Source organism: Sarcophilus harrisii, chromosome 1 (assembly GCF_902635505.1).
Source record: "Sarcophilus harrisii chromosome 1, mSarHar1.11, whole genome shotgun sequence".
Taxonomy (NCBI): Eukaryota; Metazoa; Chordata; class Mammalia; order Dasyuromorphia; family Dasyuridae; genus Sarcophilus; species Sarcophilus harrisii.
The window spans coordinates 219,333,199-219,353,677 of NC_045426.1; the positions used below are offsets into that span (position 1 = coordinate 219,333,199).

Here is a 20,479-nt window from a genome sequence, read left to right on the forward strand (position 1 = left end):
TTATTGCTTACAGGATGGAATCTTTCAACGTTTCCTCACGGTACTCTCTCTATTGTGCCTAGGTGTTTGTCTGTTCTATCACCTATACTAGGGCCTAATAAATGTTTTGTTGATGCAAAAAATAGTTTAATATATTGTTTCTAGGACTAGATCTAGCTCAAAATGGTCAGGATTAGCTGAAATCTTTTAGGTGTAAGCTAAATGCTTTAATTAAGCTACATTTTGATTGTCCAAGTGCACTTTCCAGTACACTTACCATGTTACGACTTTTCTCCTCTTTTTGTCGTATTCTAATTAGGTATTAAAGGTTACTATATCGAGGAGGGTGACGAGTGGTGTGTACGCACCCTGTTGCCTATTTCAATTAAGCTCTCTATTCTTAATTTACTACTAAATCCTCCTTCATGTCTTTATTTCAGTAGACAATCCGTTATGTTCTAATGTAGAAAATGTAGCCCATTGCTTCCCCCTTCATATGCTACACCTTGACCTAACGTTTTTATGGTTTGATGATTTTGCTCACTTTGGGGCCCTATTGGGGTGAGCTGACGATGGCGGTATATAGACTGTTGAGCGAGAAGGGGTGAGGTGTATCGGGGTTTATCGATTATAGAACAGGCTCCTCTAGGAGGGTCTAGGGCACCGCCAAGTCCTTTGAGTTTTAAGAGTTGCTAGTAGTCTCTGGAGTAATTTTGTTGTTTAATTACCTAGGTTTACGGCTAAGCATAGTGGGGTCTCTAATCCCAGTTTGTACCTTAGCTTTAGTGTCTTCAGCATTGGTAAAGTCACGTAAGTTGCGTATTTTAATATCAACTAGGGCGTATTACAGCATAGTTGAGTTTTAACTTTATTTGTTTGGTTATATGCTTAAACACCCTTTACACCGTTTTTCTGTTAATTCGGGTTAATCGTATGACCCCGGTGGCTGGCACGAGATTTACCAACCCTTGTTTATTATGATTTAGTCAAACTTTTGTTTATAGCTCAATGTTAGTCACTGCTGTAACCCGTGGGGGTGTGGTTGAACAAGGTGTCATGGGCTGCTTGTTTAAGTATGCCTGATACCAGCTCCTTTATACTCTAATGAAGTTAAAAGGACATACTCACTGGGTTGCAGAAACTTGCATGTGTAGGTCTAATAAAAATTAACAGTAAGGCCAGGACCAAACCTCTGTGCTTGTGGAACTGATTAAAGTCCATCTAAGCATTTTCAGTGCTTTGCTTTGCATTAAGCTACACAAACAGTATATTATGAATTTCAAAATTTATCAAAAATTTTGAAAATGTTAAGTTTGTATACTATGTCAGTATTAAATTTATTTTAATTTATTTTTGTTTTTTTTCCATAAAAATTTTAAGTTTGGGTTGGAAAGCGGTTGTGTGTTTGATTAATGGAATATTAGGGTGTTTATTGTAATGTTCTATAGCAGTAGAAGTTTAACAGTAAGTAGTGGTATATTGGTCTTAGTTAGGCCTAGTTGTTACTTACATGTATTTTAAAACCTATTTCTCTGAGGTATTCAATTACCATACTAAAGGCCTATCATCCAGTTTGGGGGTTTGACGGAAGCGATAAAATTTAGTAAGGGGGGTAGGGGGGTTTAGTGGTAAGAAACTTTTATAGGTGTTGTTTATATTTGTTATTATTTTAAACACGCACGCACACACATACACACACACACATACACACACACATACACACACACACATACACACACACACAACACACACATATATACACACATACACACACATACACATACACACACACATACACACACACATACGCCCACTCGTATAAACACGTTCCTAGTTATATTGTCTAGTCGAAAGTGAAATATTGCGGGGGGGGGGAGGAATATAAACTCATGTCTAGTAAGGTTTATTAATATAATAATATGTCTATCGATCATTGATTATATGTGTAAATTAATTGATATCTAATATATATCTTAATATCTAAACAATATATATCTATCTTGCTTTTAATTAATCTAATGTTTAATCATCATTCATATATTTACACCATGATGGAAATAAACGCGTGTCCGAAAAGAGTCCTCAGTTGATGTCCGTTTAAAATGTCGTTGGCCTTGTTATGTAAGTCTGCACTTTTAATGGCGTCCCCCAGGCTCCCGCCCTGCTGATAAACCACCCCCAAATTAAAAACTACCTAATGCCGTAGCGATCACTGGAGATGCCGCGATATGAGGCCAAACAGCATTGTTACCATCACAAATGCCTCTACGAAAAGCATGGTTGAGCTGAAATAGGAACGAATGGGCCTGAAGTAGCAACCAATAGCCAGTCGTAGGAAAGAAGGTTCATCCACAAGTTATGGGCTTGCTCTGAAGGATGTTGTATCTTCAGATGGCGGGTTGCTGATCTCTCGTGAGTGGAGGATAAAGGTACCCATAATGACGGTGATCTGCTAGAGGAAATAGCTTTGCTGATCTCGGTCCATGGAGTTAATGTCTATGTACGCCAACATTATATGTCTTATGTAATATATACATATTATGTATTATGTACTATTATGATTTATATTAGTTAAAGATATGAATGTATTAATTATTAGCAATATATTATATTAATGTATTTAGTAATATATGATTATTATGTATATTAATTATATGATAGAGGAATATAAATGTATGCTCTATATACATAAATATATCATAATACATTAATATATGTACTTATATATAGATATATATTTTTGACTTAAATTAAAAATTTATAAAAATTTTACAAAAAAATTTAATACTGGGATAGTATACAAATTAAATTTTGCAATAAAAAAATAAAAATATTTTTGTGCAGGAAGTAGTTTAAGTAGAATATCAGCTTTGGGCGTTGATGGCGGGGCATAATGCCTTCTTCCTGATTGGTCCTAGGAAGGGGTTTACCTACATAGCTGACTTACAAGGCCAGTATTTTAGTTAAATTACTTGGACTCTTCATTTAGGTTTTAGTATATAGTTTTCGAATAGCCCCGCAAGAGGTATAAGGACAAGAATTAGTAGGAAGTAGAGCATAGAGGCTAATTGGCCAATGATAATGAACGGCTTTTCTACTGGCTGACCACCAATTCAGGTGAGTGTTACTAGGTTAGCGGTGAGAATTCAGAATAGGGTTTGGGAGACTGGGCGAAATATTATGCTTCGTTGGTTGGCTGTGTGTAGTAGTGGGATGATTTGGAGAATTAGGATAGATGCTAGTAAAGCGAGAACGCCTCCTAGTTTATTAGGAATAGAACGTAGAATGGCGTATGCAAATAGAAAATATCATTCTGGTTTGATGTGTGGAGGTGTATTTAATGGGTTGGCAGGTGAAAAGTTATCTGGATCACCTAGTAAATCTGGTGAAAAAAGAGCTAAGAGTAGGAGTACAAGGAGAAGAAATATGAAGCCTAAGGCGTCTTTAATAGTATAGTAAGGGTGAAATGGGATTTTATCTGAGTCTGGATTGATACCGGAGGGATTATTAGAGCCTGTTTCATGTAGGAAGAGTAGGTGAACAATAGCTAATGCTATGATGATAAATGGTAGAATGAAGTGAAAGGCAAAGAACCGTGTGAGAGTTGCCTTATCTACTGCAAAGCCCCCTCAAATTCATTCTGCCAGAGTTGTGCCAATGTAGGGAATAGCGGATAATAGGTTCGTAATTACAGTAGCACCTCAGAATGATATTTGGCCTCAAGGAAGAACGTACCCAACAAATGCTGTTGCTATGACGGTAAGTAGAAGAATTACGCCGATGTTTCAGTATTCCAGTCATTGCCACTCTGTGAGATGATGTTAGCTTAGCAACGGACAAAATTTGATAACCCCAGGAAAAAACATGCATTAATATTAAAGGTTAAGAATGAGAAAGAATTTAATGTAAAGTCCAAACTCACATATCCATTTCTTTCAAAATTGTTCCAAGACAGAAGAAAACTTCAAAGAACTAACTATTAAAGCTATGAGCAAATTTAAATCTTCTGTTGGTTTCTGGGGATTCCTTTTAGTCTCTGAACAATTTAAAGTTTAGAAACTAAAATATTCAAAGAGAAAAATTTCAGATGTCTTGGGGATAATGTCCCAAAGAGCTAATTACAAAGAATTTCTGTTAATGGATACTGAATTCAAAAAGTGAGGTTCCTGTATTACTTTCAGAGAGTTCATGCTGCATTTCTTACCTATTAATTAGTCAATCAACTAGCATTTATTAAGTACTTACTATCTGCCTGGCACAATCCCAGTACTGGGATACAAAGAAAAAGCAAAACCAGTTTCTGTCCTTAAGTTGCTTACAATCTGAGAAGAATCAAGAGAATTGTGTACACAGTAACAAGATTATGTAAGGATCAACTATGATAGACTTGGCTCTTCTCAACAATTTGGTGTTTCAAGGCAGTACCAATAATAGACTTGGTATGGAAAATGCCATTCACTAGAGAGAGAACTATGGAGATTGAATGTTGATGAAAGCATAATATTTTCATCACTTTTGTTGTTTTTTTTCTTTCTTATTTTTTTTCTTTTAGTATATTTTTCTTCTACAACACAGCAAATATGGATATATGTAGGAAGTAAGAGAAGGGAGGAGAAAAATTTGGAACACAAAGTCTAAAAAGAATGTTGAAAATTATCTTTACATGTATATGAAAAACTAAAATACAATTGAAATTTTTTAAAAATTTAAGTGAATGTTGAAATTCACTTACATATGTCTGCAAAAAATAAAAGATTAAAATAAACTTACATTCTAACATGGTGGCTTGTTAAAATATACAAATTAGCAATATGAAAAATGAAACATCCACTCCAAATGTCTTGGTGAGTATTTAACAACTGGTTCTTCCAAAAAAAATGTACACCCTCTTAAATTAATCTACAATATTTACATTTTATCCATCACTTTTAAAAGTCTAAAAATCAATAAAAGAGTAAATTAATTTCTGAATTTTAGCATTTGCCAATTTTTGAAGTATAGATACTCACAGTGAAAATTTAACAGTAGTTTCTAAAACCCGTTTAAGTTTGTTCCAGAACACCCCTGCATCCATCCCCTTGTTATTTTTAAGTTCTTTCTTAAATGTTTATTTGGACATACTCCTCTCAAATCTTTGGTCATGGAATAGAAAATATCACTTAACAAACCTAACCTTGAATGAATAGCTTCTGAATATTAATTTAAGTATAACTTTTAGTCATAGGCAAATTATCCTAAATAATTAAAGTACATTGTACATACCATCCATATTTGAGTTGCAAATAGGGAAATTTATAGCCTCCTCCAAGGAGCACAATCTAAAGAGATGCATAAACCTCATTATCCATAACCCTTGGAATGTCTTATGTCAGCCTGCTCACTGGCTAGGTAGTCTTAGCATTTCTGTCATGTCCCACTCAGTGATACTCCTGCAACCCTCATATGCACACCTCTTGTAGGTGTGTCAGTCTTAGCTATAAGTCCCAAATATGGCCCCCAAAATAGCCCAGGCTAAATGGTACTGTCTCTATTCTCTAATAAGTCAGGTTTTGTAATTCCTTCTGTTATTTGCAATCTACACAGAAGAACTCAAAAGTGCTTGGCAACAACTTGGATATGAGGGATGAGAGATAGTGAGGATTCCAGGATAAATCCTTAGTTGTAAATCTGAAGGATTGAGAGGATGCTCTTGCCTTCTATAGTAATAAGAAAGTTGGGAGGGGGGAAGGTTTAAGAGGAAAGATAATTATTTCTGTTTTAAATATAATGAGTTTTAGATGTCTACTAGATATCCGGTTTGAGAGGTCTAAAAGGCAACTAGAAATGTGAGACTGGCGGTCAGATGAGAATCATCAGTATAGAGATAACAATTAAATCCATGAGAGTTGATGAGATCATCCAATGAAATATTATAGAGGGAGACAAAAATAGGCAATGACATAGAAACTGTTTTGAAGAGGGAACTCAAAATAGATAACTTGGAAACTCTATTTTAATAAGGACCACAGAGACTAAAGAAAAAAGAGATTAAATGGAAAGGCCATGAATCCAAGAATAAAAGTCCAGAATAGACAGGAAGGGAAGAGAATGAGGGAAATACTTTTTAGAAAAGGTACAGAAAATGAAATTTAAAAATTAACAAATGAAATAAATTGAAGGGAAGTCTTTTACTTGATTATTTAATAAAGAGAAAAAAGAGGGAAGAATCAGAAAACAATACAAAAATAATAAAGGAAAAGGAATTAAACAGTAAATGAAAACTCCAAACAAAGGGAAAGGTGTAACAAATAACAGGTAAGGTGTCTGAAAATAAAGGGAAGAGAACTGGTGGGAATAGGATGCCTTGAAATAAATTAAGATAGAATAATAGGAGACAAAATATTGTATTTACTGAAAAAGAGGGGGAAATCCTAACTTGGAAAAATATGTTATAATTAAATGAAAGAAAATAATAAACTTAACTCATAATTTTAAATGAATGTATTAAACAATAAAAAAAAGTGATAGAATGGTTAGAAAAATAGAATCCCACAATCTGTTGTTTACAAGAAACACACTTAAAAATCAAAGACATATTAGAATAAAAATGAAGAAATGGAGCAAAATTTACTATGCATCAGGTGACTTTGAAACCAAGAATTGCAATTATACTGTCAAGTAAAGCAAAAAACAAGCATTTAAAATATATAAACAAAGAAACTATACTGTACTGAAAGGAATCATAAATATCAATTTTTTTAGTATTTAACTTACATGTTACAAATGTCTTAAGATCAAAATCCATAAAGAAAAAAATGAACTGAATTACAAGATACTAAAACAATAGTGGTAAGAGATTTTCCAGTTTTCGATAAATCTAACAATGAGAAAATAAAAAAGGAAATATAGAATTGAACAAATTTCTGGAGAAATTAGAGCTAAAAGCATTCTAGCACAAAAGCCATCTTCTAAATGGTATCAGCTAAAGAATATACATGCTTCTCAGTAATTTGAAAAAAAAACTAATCATGTATCATGGCACAGACATATTGCAAAGGAAAAATAAGTCTATAATTTATAGACCATAATACAATAAAAATTGTAATCAGTTCAGGAAGAATAAATAAAAATATAGACCCAAATAGATGTTTACTAATGAAATCTAAATAATAATGAAATGGGGAACAAATCATAAAAACAATAAGGCAATTATATGAAAGAAAATAATGATGAAATAGGATACCTAAATTTCAAGGATGTAGTAAAGCTCAGGTTAAGGTCCTCAAGAGGAAAGCTATGTCCCCAAAACATAAACTAATGATATAAAAATATAAAAACAATAAAAAAGAAGAGAATTAATGAACAAAATATTCATTTGTAAAATTAAAAAACTGAAAAAATAAACATCCAATATAAGCATAAATGTATTAAAAATTAGAGAAGAAACCAATAAACTGGAAGGAAAAAAACACTATATAAATGACAAAACTAAAAGCAATTTCTTTGAAAAACTAATAAAATTGAAAAACTTTTAATTAATCTGATTAAAAAGAGGGCAGAAATTCAAATGAAAAATAGCAAACACAAGATTAAAACAAAGCAAAAAAAATAATTTTCAGAACCTGCATATGCTATCAAAATTGAAAACACAAAAGAAATAGAATACCTTCAAAAATACAAAATGTTCAAACTAACAGAAGACCAAGTAGAAATCTTGAATTATTCAGTCTCAGAAAAAGAAATAATATTAGTTACAATGAAATTACTAATGGGAAAAAAAATGACCTGATGGTTTCGTAAGAAACTTTGAATAAATCTTTAATGAACAATTATGACTAATACTATGCAAATTATTCCCAAAATTAACAAACTTTTTCCTTAAAAATTGAGAAAGAAATCATGTTTTCTTTATGAGAAAAATCTGGTTCTAATTCCTAAATCAAGGAGGGGTGAAGCATAGTAATGATATTTTAATCAAATTATCTTTAAATTTTAAAATTTCATAAAGTAATAATAGAACTTATCTGAGAAAGTAAGAGATCTAGAATATCAAAGGAAAATTTCAAAAATAGGAACAAAAGTGAAATAGCACTTCTAGGCCTCAAACTATATTTTAAAACATCAATCTTCAAAACTGTCTAGTGCTTATTTAAAAAAAAATAGAAAATAAAAAGAACAAACTGAAAATGAGAGATTTAGAAATAATGGAACTCAATAATCAAAATTCAATAAATCAGAAAACATGATTGCGTAGGGAAGAATTATCTATTTGATAAAACTTGAAAAACAGCCTGGCAAAAATTAGGCTTACCTTAACACTTTTTACCATATTCTAAAATGCATTCTAAAAGGATATATGACTTTAATATTAAGGTTGTATCATCATATCTCTGATTCCATGGGATTTTTTGGTGGCACTCTTTCTTTTCCCCCTTTCCTCCATTTATAAGCCCCAATGTAGCCCCTTCCTTGTATTGCTCCCATGTGGTTCTTCTATGCCTTACATTTTTGTAAAAAAACTAGAGGAATTACTTCTTCTTCACTACTAATGCATACCCATTAGATCTTACATTCCCTCCCTGTATTCATATTATATCTCACTGGGTTATCCAAGAAATATCAAGATATTAATTCATTTATTTGGTGTCAAGGGAATATTTATCTTTCCCCCTTTCCTTATGATTCTTCTCCTTAAATCTTGAATGCTTTCATCTTTTTTGCCTCTCTATAATCTCTCCTTTTCTTTTTTTTTTACTCTATGAATTGAATTGATCAGTCTTTTCTTTATAATTATTTTTATTAATCCTTGTGTATTCAGTTATTTCAGCGTTTAAAAATTAAATAATCTCAGGGTTGTGCATCTGAGATTGTGGACAAGAATATGTTGATTAGGCTCAGCTTTGTAGATATACTATTTTGAATTGCCATTTGAGATTCTTTTCCTTTTTTTTTTAACTTAGTATTCCAGTTTCTTTTGTGAAATAATATTGAATTATACTAGTTGATATTCCTTTTTATTACAAAGCCTTTGACTTTGCTAATTGTAAAATTTGTTTTTTTGTTACTGAATTTATAGAATTTAATTTCTGTATACCTTAATGTTTAAAATGTTTGATGTTTTGTTTTAAGATAGTGATATAGAGTCCTTCTCAAGTGATGCTTTTTTGTCTCTATTTAAAAGGTTTGGACAGTTTTTCTAGATTATTTCCTTCAGTATTGTATTGAGGTTTTAAAATTTATTATGTACATCATGATAATCCTTATATTGCTTCAATATAATCCTTATATTGCTTCAACCTATCTTCAAGATTAGTGATTTGGGGTTGTAGCATTTATGTATTCTATTAACATTGTTGTCTTTTGTACTCTTTTGCAAATTTTTTTCTGCTTCAACATTTTTGCATTTCAATTTGTTCTTTTTCTCAGAATCATTGCTTTTTGGGACACATTCTCCTTGATGTATCCACATTTCCAGTCCCCTTTCCCTATGGGTTGGAGAGGGATTCCTCTCTAGCCAGTAGCTCTGTACAGAACCCTGCACTGCCAGACTTTTTTTGGGTAGTTTTCTCAAGTTGTTCTTCATTTCCTTCATGGAGCTGGACACTCCTTTTGGAAAGGAAAGATTCAGACTAACTCACTTCCAAGGTGGGGCCTGGATAGTACTTAGAGCTGTACCCTTAATCTTAAAACTATGAAGTTGCTTATACTAATTGTTCCTAATATATCAAATGTATCTGAGGGTGGGAATTCTGAGTGGAAGTGCTAAGTGAACTTTTTAATGTTATTTCATTAGGTTTTGTACTTTGTATTATGTTTTAGTCTTCTCATAAATTCAACTTTAGTTGCTCTTTCTCTAGAATTTAAATTTTTGTGGGGGGCAAGGTTAGTAAGGAGCATGAAAAAAATTCATTTGCCATGGAACCAAATTTTAGTCAATTAAAAATTTTATCTTTAATAATTTGAATCAATTAGATAATTAGTCAGAATTAGATTGTTCTTATTTATGAATAAGCAGGAACATAGTGTGGATTGTTGTATAAACTTCAATTTTAGGTCCTGGAGAAAAAAAATTGAAAACTCCCTATTCTATTCTGCCTTCAAATATCTTCTTACTGTAGGCAAAGATATATTTCTTTTATAGGTCTTCATGCACATGCAAGAAAAAAAACCATTGTGGATTTTATTTCTAATCTATTTGTTCACTGTGTGACCCAAGTCTCTTCCCCTTAGTTGCCCCATATATTTATGTAATAATGAAGAATCTTTATTTCTTAATTGGGATATTGTGAAAATGAAATGAGAAGCTGATCGACCACAGAATTTAGGACTCCACCTGACCTTTTTGAGAAATAATTATTTTTCTTCCATTAATCAACTTATTTTAAGTGATCTTGTACTTATAGAATCCAGATATCCTATAACCCACCTACAATTGTCCTCCCACACAGAATCACTTTCCAAATCTTACTCTTCCTTATCATGCAACTTTATATAACCATCTGTAGTATGGTTATATACTTTTGACCAAACCTTATTATGTGTATTCTCAACTTCAAAGCTTATTCAAACTTCAAATGAAAAATGTCAAAGTTAATTGGGATACTAGTTCAGAATCACAGAATCTCAACTGAAAGGGACCTCAGAATCAGAATTCTAAGGTAACTGCCCCAAAACATCTAATTTAAAGGATGTCAAATTTTAAAGTTGCTGATGCCACTTGCAATACTTCAGCAAGAAAGAAATCAAAGTCAAAATTAAATAAGATATAGAAATGAAAATTTAGTACCTAATTAGTAAGAATTAATTTAAATGGAAGCTATTTGAAAGCACACTTTTCTTATTACTCCTTGCTCCCCAGTACTTCTTAGTTATCTCACCAGCATCAGCCTTGGACCAACACTCAAAGTCTCTATTTTCTGGCCTTCACATTTAAGCAAAAATGGAGATAGGGTTGATTGCATTGAGTAAGGTTTATGGTGGTTGTGTCTGAGTAAGAAAATTCATAATTTCAGCTCTTTTTAAAGTTCCCTTATTCCTTGCCAAGAATCTTTTAAACAACACCCTCAGAAAATGATTACCTAGCTTAATGAGGAAAAGAGAATAAGCATTTATTTTGTGCTTACCATTCCTTTGTGATAAGCATTTTATGCATCTCATTTGATCCTCATAACAACCTTACTAAATAACTGCTATTGTTTAGTCTTTTCTATAATGTTTGTGACTCCATTTGGGGTTTTCCTGGCAAAGATACTGGAAGGATTTGCCATTTCTTTCTCCATAGGTGTTATTATTAATATTAACAACGATATTATTATGATAAGATATAATTATAATGTAATAATATAATATTTTATTTTAGTACTTTATTATATTATGCATATGACATGAATTATATTAAATGATATGTTATGATACTAATATATCAATATGATTAAGATACTAATAAAATATTGTATGATAAAGATAATTTATTTTAATAATATTATATAGTATACTAATAGGTATCATTATTATCACTTTTGCAACAGTTGAATAAACTGAAGCAGACAGAAATTAAGTGACTTGCTCAAGGTCCCATAACTAATAAGTATCAAAGATTCAATTTAAACTCAGTTCTTTCTGACTTCAAGCCCATCTTCTATCCACTACAAGATCAGTTTCCTTCCACAGAAGAAAAATTACTACCTCCCTAGATGGTTACTCTACTCAATTTGGTAGAATGATTAATCTAACGATTGATGAGGTTTTTGCCTAAATTGATGTTAAATCCACCCCTGAGCAACTTCCACCTATCTTACCTAAATGAGCATTGAGTCTTCAAATTGAAACAATTAAGAAATACAACTGGAGTAAGAATAGGGAACAGGGCCCAGAATGCTCAAGAAATGGAGAGAAACTTTTTCTTTGGGCCTTCTGAATGTTGAAAGAAATTAGAAATGAGGAAATTCTTTCAATTTCAGGTACTTCTCCTGTTGTATTTCTCAAATGTTTCAATTTAAAGACTATATTGATAGTTAAAAATAAGTACTCAGATTATTCACTGGCACTTTTTTAAAACTGTTGTGGAAAAGAGGGAGAGGTAGACTTTCAATTAAGAATTGGATTGAGAATATAGAGCTGGGAGTTAAATTGGTGTAAGATGTCATGTCCTTTATTGAAGATTTCTATATCTCTACATGCAAATATGCCATGGACTAGTCCATACCTTCCCATGCCTGTGGGTGGTATCATTATTTTGGTCTAATGATGTAACTATTTGATTAAGAAGATGCTTCTTATGTTAGAATTAACAGAGGAGACAGACACAGAATCTCAACTGTCCAGTGCTGCCAAAATATATACTAGTTAGTGTCCAGCAAGTAAAGTTTTTCATAATTATAACCTACATAATCTTCTTCTGAGCTCTGGGCTGATACAGACCTAAATTCCATCCTGGGATTACTTGATATTTGGAACTCTTTACTCCATACATGCCCTTTTTCAGTCTCTCTCTTCAAAAAAATTTTTAAAAAGCAGAATCTTGCTCATTTCTAACTCTTGTTTGAGATAATTTAAATTTTTCTTCTGTATGTAAACTCAAAGTTCTAATCAGTATTTAAATACAGACAGTAAGGCAGTTAGAAATAAGTGAAGTGGCTAGTATTTCATTTCCTTTATCAAGAGATCAAGAAATTAAGAATTTCTTAGGAAATGACATTTACCTAGAAATGAGTTATGTTATTACTGTAATGATGTTATGGAATACCTCTAAAGGTAGCTTTCCATATGGAGAAACCTGCTTCTGGGAGAGTCTGATGACATATACTGGAAGTGACTTGGATTGATCCTGGAGTATGATTAACATTCTGAACTGGTTTTGGTCAGCCAACCAAGCGGTGAGTAGGAGATTCTTTACAGAGACTTTAAAAAGGACTATCAGATCAAAGATTCTGACTTTTTTTCCTCTTCATCTCCTTGTTCATGACTTGCTGATGGCATCCAGATGCTCAGGGCATTCACACTGTTGGGTATACCCTAATGGTATGAATTAGTTTTCAGGATCCACCTTTTCTATAAAGGTAGTGTTGTAAGGAGAGAAAACTTTGGTCTTATCTCTTGTCAATCTGATGTGTGACCCATAAAAATATGCTATGGACTAGTCTAGTCATTCTGGAAAGCAATTTGGAACTATGTCCAAAAGGCTATTAAACTGTGCCTACTCTTTGATCCAGCAATACTGATAATATGTCTATTCTCCAAAAAGATTAAATAAAAAGGCTCCATATGTAACAAAAATATAACATCTCTTTTTGTGGTGGCAGAGTTGAAAACTAAGGGCATATTCATCAGTTGGGGAATGGTTGAACAAGTATATGAATGTGAAAAAATGCTATTGAGTTAAAAGAAATAATGAAAATAAGTTTCAGAAAAAGCTGAGAAGATTTATGTGATTTATGATACAAAATAAAATAAGAAAATAATCTGTACAGTAGCAGAAATATTTTAAAGATAATTGACTGTGAAAAACTTAATAACTTTAATAATACAATGATTTACCACAATTCCAAAGGACTCATAATATAAAATGATTTCCACTTCTAGACAGAGAACTGATGATTTTAGAGTGTTGATTGAAACATTTTTTACCTTTCTTTATTTTCCTTGCTTTTTCTCCTTCAGAACATAGTACAAAATTATGTTTTGCATAAATTCACATGTATCATGGCTATTCTATTTCTTGCCTTCTCAATGGGGCCAGAACTTGGAACTAAAATAAAAAATCTTTTTCCAGGATGGATAGATCCTGAAAACAACAGGGCATCCAATAGCCTGGAAGTCATGAGATCACCACTCTTATCATTAACATATATTTAAGATCCTGATGCTGCCCTTAGAAAGAACTTTTCACTTCTAAGCTGGTGACATAAGGTGGAAACTGTTCTACACATCTCATATTGCTTCTTCCTCTTTTCTTCTTCCTCTTTCCAGTGTTTCCTACTTCTGAAGCAACCACTTTTACGTAACCACCTTAATCAATTCAGCCTAGTGTACTCTGTGAAATGGAATCTTTCCCCACTCTCATCATATCTTGCTACATAATTTGCACATACCCTTCTGCCTTCTTCCTCTGCTCTTATGAGAAAACTGAGAAAAGGAATTAAAAGGAATTAAAAGCATTTTTGCTAGCTTGTTCTCAAACCCTGGGCTTTTGTGGGATCCTATTCACCAGGGAATTTAATTTCCCTATGGGTAATAGGTTATTAGAGAACCCCAACTGTTCTTTGGAGATCTTTTGTAGGATGACAAATTATCCAGTTTTCTCTATTTTATGTGAAATGAATTTCTTCTGGTTTGCAAAGTTATTTCCCTTGGACCACAAGACTTTATACCATTATTCCATGCTTTAGATAAACATCATAGCTTTTCTCAATCTTCTATGCTATACTGGGTTGAAATCATAGACAAAGAATTGACCTCAAGGCTGGTTGGAGGAACAATCAGAACACACACAACTTTTATTAAGTTCACTATCTTAAATGAGTATGATTTATAGCATCCCAAAACAATTACAATAGTAATATCACAGATCACAATAACAGATATAATAAGAATGAAAAGATATTGAATGAATTACCAAAATGTGATAATTCATTTCTACAAACCTGTACATATTCCTCCAAAAAGCTGTTGTTGCTGGGGTTTTTTGTTTGTTTTGTTTTGTTTTTGCAGAACAAATAAAGAGAAATAGATGAGAAGTTTTGTTGCTCCACTTTCCTTATCTGGGTATGTAGTTTTTAGTAGACTCTGGCTCTGACCCCAAAAGGACCTCAGAGGCCATCTAACCCATTTTCCTCATTTTTACAATAAGGAAAATGAGGTCTAATGAAGGTCAGGGACTTGCCTGAAAGTCACATAAGCATAAAAAAATGAGCTTTGAAGTCAGGTCCTCTGACTCCAAGTTTTTTCTACTCCTTAAAAACATCCAAGATACACTCTGTAAAACAGGGAACGATGAACATAGGAATCAATATGTAGGAATCTGTATGAAGCTTTTCAGAAATATCTGTCTGCATTTACCAGGCTTGTGGTTGGAGTGCACCTGGAGAAGGGATCCATTAATCACACAGGATAACTTTATGACTAACTATGGCACAGGAAGACGTCAACCTGTCCTTCGAGTAACTGCTTTCTATCTGGATTCTAGTCCTCTGTTTCCAAGTCCCTGATCCAGGCACATACAAATAATTGTCTTTCTCTCTATTTTCTTCGGATGCAGTGAATTTGTCTTTAGGCTTTACCTTAAGCATGGCCACCAGTCCTTCTGAACTCATGGTAAAATTGCTGGATTACCAAAACATGTAAACTGAAATTACACAGTTAATATTGTAGATAGATAGAGTGATGGATTTGGAGTCAGGAAAATCTGAGTACTTACCTTCAGAAAGTGGAAAGCCTACCTTCAGAGTTGAAGTGAGTCACTTAACATGTCATCTCTAGCAAATGAGGGAACAGGAAGGGATGGCTTCTGGTTTCTTCCAGACCTAAATCTATGATTCTGGGTCCTTTGATCCTAAGTCAGAGTGAGCTAGATCAAGGAGAAGGATCTCAGCAATCTGGAACCCCCTCCTTCTAATTAGTACCTTTTTGCTCCACAGGCTTATGGCTCCACAGCGCACCAACTCTGTGGAGAGATTTTCTACCTGAATGGTCTCTGCTTCTTTCTGAATTCCAGACTGCAAGAGGTCCAGAAGGTCCTGGACTATTGCCCTTAGGGGTATTCAACTATTAATACAGCACTTAGAACAATCTCATTACCCCATCCATAATTCAGTAGCAAACCCCCAACCAAAAAAAGAGCACTAAACTTCTTTCCCAGGGGGGAAATTAATATTGAATGGCAACCAATGGGAACAGAAAATGAATGCTTCAGGCCAGGTTGAGAGAGTTCTTTTGCTAATTTTGTTTGAGCCAGGATTAGAGGACTTCCTTCCCAAGGATGGATGAAACAGGGCATTGGCTTATGCTTCATAATTATTCTTCAATAATTCTTCATAAATTGATTGTAGGAGTAGCATGATATATTGCAAGGGTTCTTAATCTAGGGTCCATGTATTTTTAAATACACATACATATGATAGCTACATTTCAGTGTAATTATATTCCATTTTAATTCTATATATTTTGTCTTATGCATTTAAACACATTATTCTAAGAAAGGATACATGGATTTCATCAGACTACTGCTCATTGATAATATGGTCTGGGTTCAAATCTTGCTTCTGTCACTGTGACCATGGGTAACTCAAAACTTCTTGGTATTCTGGGCAGCTCTTTAAGACAAGAAAGTGCTATCCTGCCAATTTCCCAGTTGGGAGTTTCAAATCCTTTTCCAAGTCCAATCCTTTTCCCTGCTATCCAGTTTCCTCCTTGTAACCCAACAGAGTAGACCTGTATATTAGGAGAAAATGATCTACCATTTAAAAGTAAGCTCCTAGAAAGGAAGAATTGATGCCTTTTTTTGGGGGGGGTACTTTCAAGAGTTAGCACAATTTGTGCAACTTAATATATGGTTCTTGACAGGCTGATTGACTATTCTGATAAAGGGAGATGGATTTTGATGTAGAAGTGATTGAAATGAATTCTGATTCTGTAGTGATTTAGTGTGTGAAAACATTGACAAAAGGGAGACCAAAAAAAAAAAAAAAGAAAGAAATTGGTGGGGGGAGGGGTCCTGGGAGGTAGATAAAAGAATATAATTAAATGTGATATAATGTATATGAAAGGTAATAAGAACTATGAAAATTCACAAGAGATGGGGAGAAATTACTTTTATGGGAATTCTATAGGGGGAACTTCTGGAAGAAGTGACATTTATGTTCAGCTTACATAATGAAAGATAAAGTGTTCTTTAGAGAGCAATATTTTGGTGTGCTGTCTGTCTGGTCATTTACTTTGTTCAAGAAAGAGGGCCATGATTCTATGTTGGTCAATTCTTTTTATTTTTCCTCCCTTATCTCCAGAGTGTCCCAAGGAAAAAAAAAATTGACATTGTATTCCAGATTGATGGTTCCGATAGCATCTCATCTGAGGACTTTCAGAGAATGAAGGATTTCATCAGGACTGTATTGGGTCTATTCAATGAAACCAAGACTCTGGTGAAGGCCATGGGATGATTTGGTAAGATACTTGAATTTGGTTATTAGAAATAAGTGGGATTGAAAGAGGTGCTGGGAGCAGAGAAATTTCAGGATAGGCTAGGGAGGATGTCTGTAGGATGGGGAAAATTGCAGGATTTCAAAAATCATTAAGTTCATATAGGGCTTAATGTTGCTGAGTGGTGGTTCTGAATGGTTCTGAATGATGGTTACCTACAAAGTAATCCCAGCCTATCCTTCTTTCTCCCCCCCTCCCCAATTCTCTCTGATGCAGTACTCTAATAGATACCAGATCCATTTCATCTTCAATCAATTCAAGAATAGTCTTAACCCAAGAATTTTGCTGAATTCCATTTTCCAACTGATAGGGCAGACCTTCACTGCCTCAGCCATTCTGAAAGTATTGTAAGCTTTTACTTCTTCTGTAGTCCCACTCAAGGATAGCCCTGTTGTATTTTCTCTTCAAATTCCAATTCAATAGAATCTTCCTATTGGATTATAAGTGTCAAGGACTAAGACACTTAAATACTGGCTTTATGAATGAATTGGAGAAGTAGTGGGAAGTCTCTGACATTCCTCCAGTTCTCTCCCAAACAGTATCAGAAACATATTAACTTCACTGATTTCAGAGAAGCTAGAATTTGGTCCAGGCTGGATTTACATAATATAGAATGTAGAGATCTAAGAGGCTTCTTAGAATTATACTCAGCTATCTGGTGTGTTCCTTCCCCCAAAGCAGTTTTATATCTGCACGACTGGAGCAATTTCCTCATCAAAGTCAGCTAATTTTTACTTTGCTGGGGAGTGATTTCTGTGAAATATTGCAGCTAGAACCAAAAAGTAGGAGCCAGAAAACCTAAGTTTGGCTACCTGGGTAAACTTAGTCAAGTCATTTAATTTCATTTTTCTCCTCCTTAAAATAAGAGTCATCAATATTTCTTCTTGACTTTTGGGATAAAATAATAAATATTAAAATGTTCTCAGAATCAAGATGTGCTATAAAATTTAGAATGTTTTCATTATTAGAATATCATTATTAGACTGTTGCCTTTCTCAGAGATAGAAAGAAATAATATTGGAGCTAGGATAGTGTCAAGTTCATCATCTCTGCTTTTTCCACTCCTAGAAGGTGTCCCCTGATTATATCTAAGTCTGTACTATATTATCTTGCTTCATCTCATAGGATTGTGCAATTAGAATAGGAGGGGACCTTAAAGGTCTTTGAGTCTAATTTGCTAATATTACAAGTGAGGAAAAAAAATGACGCTTAGAGAATGTAAGTAATGGGCCCACATAGCTAGTGTCACAGACAGGACTGAAAATAAATATTCCTGACCCCAAGTTTAGCCCATTATCTACTATGCCACACTGATAATCACAAGTCAGACATTTCTAGGATTCAACTCTGTGTCCTCCTTCAGCAGTCTGAGTATTAGGAAGTTGAGTTTCAAATCCCACCTCAAACACTTATTAATTTTCTAATTCTTGGGAAGTCATTTAACCTGTCTGGGCCTTGGTTTCTTTATCTGTAAAATGAAAAAATGCTAAAAACTTAAAGAGAACTCTTAAAGAAAATCTAAGCTTCCTTCTAACTATGCTATGATCTTATGAATTAGCTTTGTCTTTATATCAAGAATTTCCTTCTTGAGTCTGTCATGACTAAATTTAGTGGAAATTTGAGACTTTCCCTTTATGTTTCTTATACAGGCAAGACTTGTTTCAGAGCTCTAATGGAGAATCTTACCAAGATTCTCATTTTCATCAAAGATGGGCAAAAGCTAGGAGATAGATTGGAATATGAAGACGTCACCCCTCTGGCAGAGAGAGAAAATGAATTATCCAATATGTGAGTGGAGTATGGGACAAGAAAAGCTTTTCTCTATTTTCTTCACTGAAAGGAAAATCCTCATTATTGCTTCTCCTCCCTTGTTGCTTCATTCAATAAGTTCATCCTTTATGACGTTTTCTCTGTGAATGACAAATACTTTCCACCTCATAGGATCATCGAAATAGAGCTGGAAGGGACCTCAAAAGCCATGTAATACAACCTCCTCACTTTACAAATGAGGAAACCGAGGTCCAAATGGGTTAAGTGTCAAGTGTCAAGTCCAAGCCACACAGGTATTAAGCATCACAAGTGGGATTTGAACTCTTTTGCTTTTTCCAATGTATCATGCTGCCTGTCTTGTTTTTCTCTCTGGATAGCATTGCAATTCTGTTTCCTTAGAGATTTTCAAATAGTAAGAACCTGTTCCCACACTGACCCTGATTTTGTTGTTGTGACAGGTGGGGAATGTCTTCAACACTGAGTCTTATCTGAAAGAACTAAACCTCATTGCCTCTGACCCAGGAAAGGAGTACATATTTCAGGTGGATAACTCTGAGGCTCTGAAGAACATCCAGAACCAAATGCAAGAGAACATCTTTGCCATGGAAGCTGAGATGAGATTGCCAGTGCCCAAGTCAAGCTCCAGCATAACCAGCTCTCAGTCATCAGATTTCTGACTTCCAGAATAGAATACTGAGTCTGGAGTCAGGATCCCTTTTAACTTTTGTTTGTCTCAGTTTCTTCAGCTGCAAAATTAGGATAATAATGGCACCCACTTCGAAAGGTTGTTATGAGCTTTAAATAAGTTTTTGTAAAAAGCACTGTAAATATTTGTATAAAAAAAAAAAACAGAGCTTGGCATATAGTAGGTGCACTAAAAAATTCTTATTCTCTCATTCCTATTCTTTCCCAAAGCAACCACTTCTCAGTTCTAAACTCTTAGTATTTCACTTCCTCAGCTTTGGGTTTCCCTCACTTGTACCACAAAGCACTTACACTGGTTCCAAGTCTAGATTTCATTTTCTGATTCTAAGAACTTTTAACACACTTACTCTGGGAATATCCACACATACTCTCTGAATTCGTCCTTCTTGCTTTCCCACAGGTACCCAATCAGTGAAAAGTAGCTTTTTTGAGCATGGGATGTCTCAAGAGGGGTTCAGTACAATACTCAGGTGAGTTCATTCATGCTCTTGGAAGACAAGCAGCTGGAGCAGCTAGGTTGTACAGGAGATAGTGTACTGGCTCTGGAGTCAAGAGGACATAACATAAAAGTTATGTGACTGAGTAAGTCACTTAACCGCATTGCCTAAAAAAGAAAGCAGGAAAGGGACCTCAGGAAGTGAGAGTAGAGTGACAGGAGAGACTGAATTGTACAAATTCAGGAAAGCTGTCCTTATTCTGAATGGGAAAATTAGGTTCTTCTTTGCTGAGTTGGATTCTTGGGGATAGGATGGGCAGAGAGGGTGAAGCTGAGAATACATTTTCTTTGAAAGATATTGTGCACTCCACACTTCAATTTTCTTCACCATTCCCCCAATTCTGATGCATTTTTCTC

At 34.0% G+C, this 20,479-nt stretch overlaps 1 pseudogene; it reads left to right on the forward strand.

Annotated features, from left to right (window-relative positions):
* Positions 1–551: 551 nt before the first annotated feature.
* Positions 552–20,479, forward strand: part of LOC100921936 — a 28,168-nt pseudogene continuing 8,240 nt past the window's right edge.